General features: G+C 45.3%; 1 pseudogene across 1 annotated transcript; it reads left to right on the top strand.

The window, feature by feature from the left end:
• The first annotated feature begins 2,864 nt into the window (after positions 1-2,864).
• Positions 2,865-7,590, top strand: LOC311605933 (kinesin-like protein KIF18B; annotated as a pseudogene). The gene is made up of 2 exons: positions 2,865-2,927; positions 4,879-7,590. The product of its transcript is annotated as a kinesin-like protein KIF18B (transcript).
• Positions 7,591-7,704: the final 114 nt, after the last annotated feature.

The following is a 7,704-nucleotide window of genomic DNA, read 5'->3' on the forward strand; positions in this document are numbered from 1 at the left end:
AGAAACAAAAATACCAAAATCTTCTCATTGGAAGCGATGAATCTGCCTTCATTAAGACCTTTTTTTCAATTACTTCATTCTCTTTGTGATGGTCATTCTTGGTATCCAACTTGACTACATCTAGAATTAACTGGAATCCAGAAAGAAAGGGCAAGCCAATGAGGAATAGATGGAGAGATTCCCAAGCCCAAAGGTGCTTGGGCGCCCCATAGGCCTCCTCTCATGACGTGTGCTCTTCGCATTCTATTAAATGATGGTGACCAATCACTGTTAAATCGGTCATGTTTACGTGTTTGCTGGCTTATTTATATGTAAGGGTGTTTGGTCTGCATGTGTGTCTGTGCACCACATGCATGCTCAGTGGGCATGGACCCCAGAAGAGGGCGTCTGATCCTCCAGCACTGGAGTTTTACATCATTATGAGCCATCATATGGGCTTAGGAATTGGACACAGGTCCTTTGGGAGAGCACCAGGGCTCTTATCCTGTGAGCCACCCCCTTCCCAGCCCTGTTACGCCTATCTTAACGCCTAGCTATGGAACCTTGGAATGCATGAGCTAAAGTAACTCAGTTCTCATTTTAATAACATTTCATGGGTTTTTGGTTTTGTTTTCTTAACTAAATACAGAGTTAGAATAAATTAGAGAAAGCAATCAAGTGTTTACATTTCTTGATTGCATTCTATTTTCTGAAAATCTTTATAGTTATTAATTTAAAGGATGTAAATATTATTTCACTTTGGTCATAGACATAATAAATATAACATAAAAAAGGAACACCTGGTGTTTTGAGACTGGCTTTATGCTGGAGAAGAAAGTAATACAGAGAAGTGGTGCTTATTGCTACTCAGGAATTATCAATCTTAGTTAACCTTTTTTAGCCAGAAACATGCACATCAAAATAATGAAAGAGCACAACAATATTTTGGCATTATCACAAAGTGCTGCTGACCTCACTCAGGGTTTGTCCCAGAGGTCAGCAAGCCACTCAGACTGCTGGTCCACTTCACTTTTCTCACTGTGCAGAGGGTGGCAGAAGGCTTGGTGTGGAGATGGGTGGCCTAGGTTAGAGCAAAAGTCCTCTCTGCTTTATCTTGGAGAAATTTCATAATTGCTAGGGTAGCACTTCATTAGCAAGCAAATTGCTTGTTTTTAGGAAAACAATCTAGAGTACCTGCTGTTTTATAGGGGCAGGGGGAACTGTGCTAGTCTTGAATGTAGCAGGAGCATTTATTTGCGTCCATGTGTTCATTCACTAGTGTTCTACAAATGCTTTCTCCTTCCTTTCCCTGTCTTTTTTCCGTCCTTTCCTCCTGCCTTTCCTCCTCCATTCCCTCTCATCCCCTCTTCCTGCTCCTCTTCCTTCCTCTCCCCTTCTTCCTCTTCTGCCACTCATCTCCCTCTGAGTAGCCTTGGCTGGCAGGGAACTTCTCATGTAGACCAGACTTTCCTCAAATGGGCAAGGATTCTCAGCTTCAGTTCATTGTCTTCTGGGAATCCACTGCTGGTTTTGTTTTGTTTTGTTTTGTTTTGTTTTGTTTTGTTTTGAGTGACACATAAGGATAGACCATTGTGGATAATAAACCATGCTGTTTGTTGAGTAGGTTCACAGGCAGCTAATAAAGAGTGAGAAAAGATTAAATAGAGCCCCCTCCCATCCCTTCTCCCTGTCTTCCTTTGCCTATAGTGTCCTGCTTAAGCATTGGGAAGGTGATTAGCTCTTGACCAATGAAAATTCAGGCCAGATACTTTTTAATATTTGTGGACATAGGTTCTGTGCTTTGATGCTCGTCTGGCTCACAAAGAAGGGAAGAAGCACACATCTGATGTGAGGAGACCAGAATTCCCAAGTGACGGGGTACAGTGAGTCTTGATCTTGACCCCCTATTTTATCATTCAGAAGCCAGATTAACTTCTGGACTTTTTTTATTTTAAAAATAAAATTTCACTTTATGTGTATAAATATTTTGCTTATATTTATCTGTGTGCTACACATGTGCTTTGTGCTCTCAGAGTTCAGAAGAAAACATCTGAACTGAAATTGGAATTACAGATGGATGTTGAGCCACCTTTATGGTCCTAGGAACTGAGGGCAGGTCATCCATCTGCAAGAGCAACATGTACTCCTAAACACTGAGCCATCTCTCCAGTCCTCACTTCTGCATTTTTTAATTTTAATTGCATGAGTCAGTCAATACCACTACTTGCTTCAAATGCTTTGAAATTGCCATCATTCTCAAAATAATCCTGATATTTGTCCCTCCCACTATGTACCAGTTGTAATACCTCTAGAGAGAGAGAGGAAAAAAAAACCTATTCAAAATGCATCACGTCTGAAAAACCTTCCTGACTTCTCCATCTTCTCATGTTGCCAAAGTTCTGTAATACACCAAATTAGGAAAGTTAGTATCTGATATTGATCAAATCTGTTCTTACAGTTTGAGAGTTTTGAGCTCCCTAAGAGCAGGAATCGCCTCTCTGTCATCTGTTTGTTTGGTTTTTTTTTTCTAATACATTAATTGGTACATAAATATCCTTTAAGTCATTGTTAAATTTCCAGGGGCATGATAGATGGTGACAAAAGTCTTCCACCTCTGGAGATTTACAGTCCAACCTCGGAGAGTGGCCCACATAAAGGAGGATTACCCCAATGGGTGCCACCACTGGAAAAATCTAGAGTGCCCTCCATGTTTCTCTGCCACCTCGAGGAGGTTACAGAGAGGAGATGGACCTCTCAGTAAGTAATGGTCAAGGCTGTGGTGGTGACGAGGATAGTGGCAATGTTGTTGATGGTGATGGTGATGGTGGTGATAATGATGATGGTGATGATGATGATGATCTTCAAGCCTACTTAACTTCAGCACCATGGCCACGACCTCTAGACTACCACGGGGAACCCTAACTCCTAAAAAGGAATATGGAAGCTTGGTAAGCTTATTGACCTCGTGGTTGTCTCCCTATCCTTTGCTTGCTTGGTTGGTTGGTTTGGTTTTGGACTTGCACTTTCCATTACCTGTGCCATTAATTCCAAACATTTGCACACTCCATTTGAAATGCTGAGAAAATTTGTGCCTTTTTGTGGGGAAGTTCTCACCATGTCATATAGTTTCAGCGCTAACAATTATCTGTGTGTGTGTGTGTGTGTGTGTGTGTGTGTGTGTGTGTAGTGGAGGCTCCTAGTGGCTCCCTGTACCTCCGACTCCTTCCATCACCAGTCAAGCACAGATGACTGGAATTGCTTGCAGAAAGGTAGTTGTTTCCAAAATTCCTCATCAAAATACAGACCTTTATTGACTTATTTTTTCAATAAGTCACGCCTTCCATCAGAAACATAGGGCTGAGTCCTTCTGATTTTCACGAGACTTTCTTCATGCTGTGAGCACAGCTAAGAAAAAACAACTGCTGTCCCCACTCAGAATAAGTTGTACTGAAAACAAACTCCTTGACAAGGATGTTTAATGAGCCCACACATTCCCACTGGGTGATTTGCTCCAACAGGAAATATGAGGCTCTGTCAGGAAGACTTCTCTCAATGCATGACAGCAGTGGAGGATTCAATGCTGGGTCAGCGAGTCAAAGGTGAGTTTCCAGCCCCCCCCCAAGAAACCGGCATCTAATCTAGTGCAAAGGAAAGTGTTTTCTATTTACCAGAATTGAGAATCATCTGCTTTTGGTTCAGTTTGCCAAGCATGAGGACACTTGTACACATCCGCGTACACTGTGAGAACTCAGGATGGCATCTTACTCTAACATAACTCAGAGCATATGGTTTGCATTGGGCTAGAAATGCCTTGTAAATCTGAGACACTTTGCTCTTAAGCAGTGTAAACTATATTATCCAGTTCCACTTGTTGCATATACAAAGACTAGTGTTTTTCTCATTTTCTTTATTTTGGTTGAATCAAATTCAAATTATAATACAAGGTGCCTAACAAGCATAAATCCAGTAGGTTATGTAGGAAACAAGAGAGCCACCATAAGCAACGTACAATTCTATTTAAAGAGGACACTATGGCAATTTTAAAGTACTGACCTTCTATCTCCAAGATGATCGCCAAGGAAACCAGTGCTAGGTGGATGGTTTCAGTCCACTGTGATGCGATGTACATCACAGCGTAGACACCATGCTGCAGTGAAACCATGAGGCACTAATACTGTGACACTTAGATGTCATCAGAGCCCCCACCTCCACACATTCCAGACTGAAAACAGACTCCTCTGACTAGAACGCTTCCCAGCATGTTTCTCCAAACTAAAGAAATACCTCCCCACCCCACACTGTTATTTAAAAAAAACATTTTAAAGGACCTCTGGTTATAAAAGTGTGGGTTAATAAATATTGCCTCTTAACAACTTCCAAGAGATATCCTATTTTAATTATTCAGTTAACTTTGCTACACCTCACCTCAGATAGAATGACAGTTACCAGAAGTCTCAAATAAACCCTTTACATATACAACTCGTTAAATATTTATAGTATGTGAGTCTTCCTCAAAGCCTTAAGTTGGGACACTGCAGGGGAAAACAATGGCTGGGGTGTCCATTCTAATCTCTGGCCTTCCATCATATGTGACAGCAGATAACATCATAATTTGTTTGAAATGGAATTTGAAAGCACCACGCCAGAAAAAGGTGGAAGGTGGTGCCGGGGAGCTCTCTCCTGAGTCCAAGCAGGAACCCACAAAAGGGGTTGCCATGTGATGGCTATGAAAGACAGCATGGTTGGGTGGTCAGAGGCCCCCCCCATCTGTAGGGAGCTAGGGAGTCAACAGCAGCCTGTGATTTAGGTGGTACATGAGCAGATGTGAGTCAGGTGGTACATGAGCTATTGTGATTCAAGTGGTACATGAGCAGATGTGATTCAAGTGGTACATGAGAGGATGTGATTCAGGTGGTACATGAGCAGATGCTGGTGTTTGACTCTGAGGAGTGTGATGGAGGATTTCCTGGCCTAAGATGGAGTGGCTCCCACAATGGTCCCAAGAGGAAGGGCAAAGACCTGACATTTGCTTTTGGCCCTGATCTTTGGTGAGATGGCCACTCATCAGTATGTGTTCCAGCACACAGCATCTTTGACAGCTTCCTCCAAGGCAACAACTGCTCGATGTTTGCCTAAGGAGCCACAGGGGCCAGGAAGACACACACTATGCTGGAAAGGGAGGTGGAGCTTGGAATGAAGTACCTGGCCACTATGGAACTATAAAGACTAAGAAGAAAAACAATTTAAGGTGCTCATCAGTTACCTGGAGGTGTATAATGAGCAGACCCATGACCTCCTGGAGCCCAAAGGACCCCTTACCATCTGTGAGGACCCTGATAAGCGTGTTGTGGTACTGGGACTTTCTTTCCACCAGCCACCCTCAGCTGAGCAGCTACCAGAGATGCAAGCCAGGGGCAATTGCAGCCACACACAGCACCTCATAGACGCCAATGCACATCTTCCTGCTCTTGTACCATTTTCCCAATCTTTGTGAAGCAGCAGGACTGGGTTCCAGGACCAGCCTAGGCCTTTCAAGTAGCCAAGATGAGCCTGACTGTTATGGCTGGTTCAGCGTGGGCATCTAGCACCCATGTCAAAGGAGAGCGGCTATGAGAGGGCGCCAACATCAACTGCTCTGTTAGCACTCATCAATGTCCTCAGTCCCCTGGCCAATGCAAAGGGCAGCAAGCTTACCCATCTCTTCAAGGACTTCGTTGAGGCCAGCTGCCATCAGCCCTTCCAGCCTGACCTGCAAGGATACTTACAACACTCTCAAAAATGCTCACCATCCAGAGAGAAAAGACTCAGCCTAGACCAGCACGTCAGCCAACACACATCCATATGCCAGCAGTTCCAGGCTGAGGTGATTGTCCTGAGGGAGAAACTCTAAATGTATGAGCTTGGAGTCCAGGCCCTGCAACAGCGCTGTACACAGACACCCAGGTTGAACATACTACAGTGCCTTTCTAGTTCCCCATTACTGCCTGGGCACTCCAGCCAGTTCTACATGGCAGAAGTCCATGCAAAGAGTGGAACCCTTCAAGAGGAGAGCTTGTAGGCAGAGGCACAGGCACAGGAGGCTGTGGAAGAAAATGCTTCAGAGCAGGAGCAGTCCCCACAGGACAAGCAGGTTCTAACCTAGATGCCAGAGCCAAACCACCCAGGTTCCCCTGGTCTGATTTTGCAGCCGAAGCTGGTCATGAGCCAACACTCACTATAGAAACTAGAAGGGGACCATTCGAAGCAGTTAGCCCTCCGGGTGCTGAGTCTGGCCCAGCGACAAAACTCCCTGCTGCAGGTGGCCAAGCTTCTGATCCCTGACATGGTCTCAAAAGACCCTGCAGCAGCTGGTGCATGAGGAAAACAGTGAATATTGTGCTGAGAGTCCTGAGTCCCTGGTCTGGCCAGGGGCACCCTGTAGCCGAGGGGCTGTGTTCCAAGTCTAGTCTTTGGGGTACTGTGGTTTTATGACGCAGACTGTGGCAAAGCAACTGAATGGCCTCACACACACTCTGGGCATTCTGCTCACACCTGACTGTGCCTCAGGTAAGACTTTCTGAAGGCCTATCTAGGAGGAAGATGAGGAAGAGGTGAAGGAGGAGAGGAGGAGGAGGAGGAAGAAAGGAAATGGAACCCCTGAGACCCAGGAAGCCCAGCACCAGTCCTATCTTCCCTGCCTCAGGAGGGACTCTCTACCTAAGGCCCAGCCTTCCTCTAAGCCCAGAGCTCCCACGCCCCTCCTGCTGTTCAAGGTTGCAGTCCTTCCAGTCTGGAGAGCCATTCTGAGGCCCATGTTAGGTGCAGGACTCAATTTCCCCAGCAGGGCCTCCTGCTCGCTCCCTGACTCCACCTGGAGAGTGTCTTTAGACAAAGATGCCCCTAATCACATTTGATATATATGGCCCTTGACACAGCTCCCTGCCAGCTCTCCCCTCCCTGCACCTAGGTACTGTGTGCCTGTTCATATGATAGGAGCATGCTGCCAAATGTAAATAAAATAAGCATTCTAAAAATGCCTGGTTCCAACTAATTATGAACATCTATGTTGGAAGCCCCCCTCCAACTCCCCAAGGGCTATATAGCCTTTGTTCTCCCTGAGTAAAGTTGAGCTAACTCCTGAAGTGGCTCCCGGAGTGTTGGATCTCCGCCCTGCTTACAGCCTTCCAGGCCCTGCGTCTGGTCTTCTGCTCCTCCTGCCTCAGTGGGCTGGTGGCCATCAGCCCCCAGAGAAGAGGAGAACCAAAAAATTGCATCTTATAAAAATCATGTAATTGACTTGGTAACATATACAAACAGGAAATGAGCTCCGCCAGGAAAATGCATTGGATGGCTGAGGCATTTATGTGAGACTTGGCCCATCTTTTTCACTCGTGACAGAAAAAACAACAGTCCTAGGATAGCTCTCTGCTCTGTTTAAACACCGGGCAAATGGGGGACATGTTCACTAGCTCAGGGCAGTTCTGCTGCAGTGGCACTATGTAAGTTTCCGGTCCGAGCCCTATTAACACCGTGAGCTGGCCAACATTGCCACACACGATGTCAGTCACCACCTTGGTGGTCATTAACACTCTTGGATGAGTATATTACAGGAAAGAATGCCTTAAATAGCTGTTCCTAGCCTGAGGGAAACCGCATTAAACTGTAAGCTCCTCTGACTGAGGCACAAACACATTACTCTACTGCAATCCCTGTATATCTCGTGTTATGTGCTATATTACAGTACAA

The sequence above is a fragment of the Acomys minous genome, assembly GCF_964271855.1.
Source record: "Acomys minous genome assembly, chromosome: 9".
Taxonomy (NCBI): domain Eukaryota; kingdom Metazoa; phylum Chordata; class Mammalia; order Rodentia; family Muridae; genus Acomys; species Acomys minous.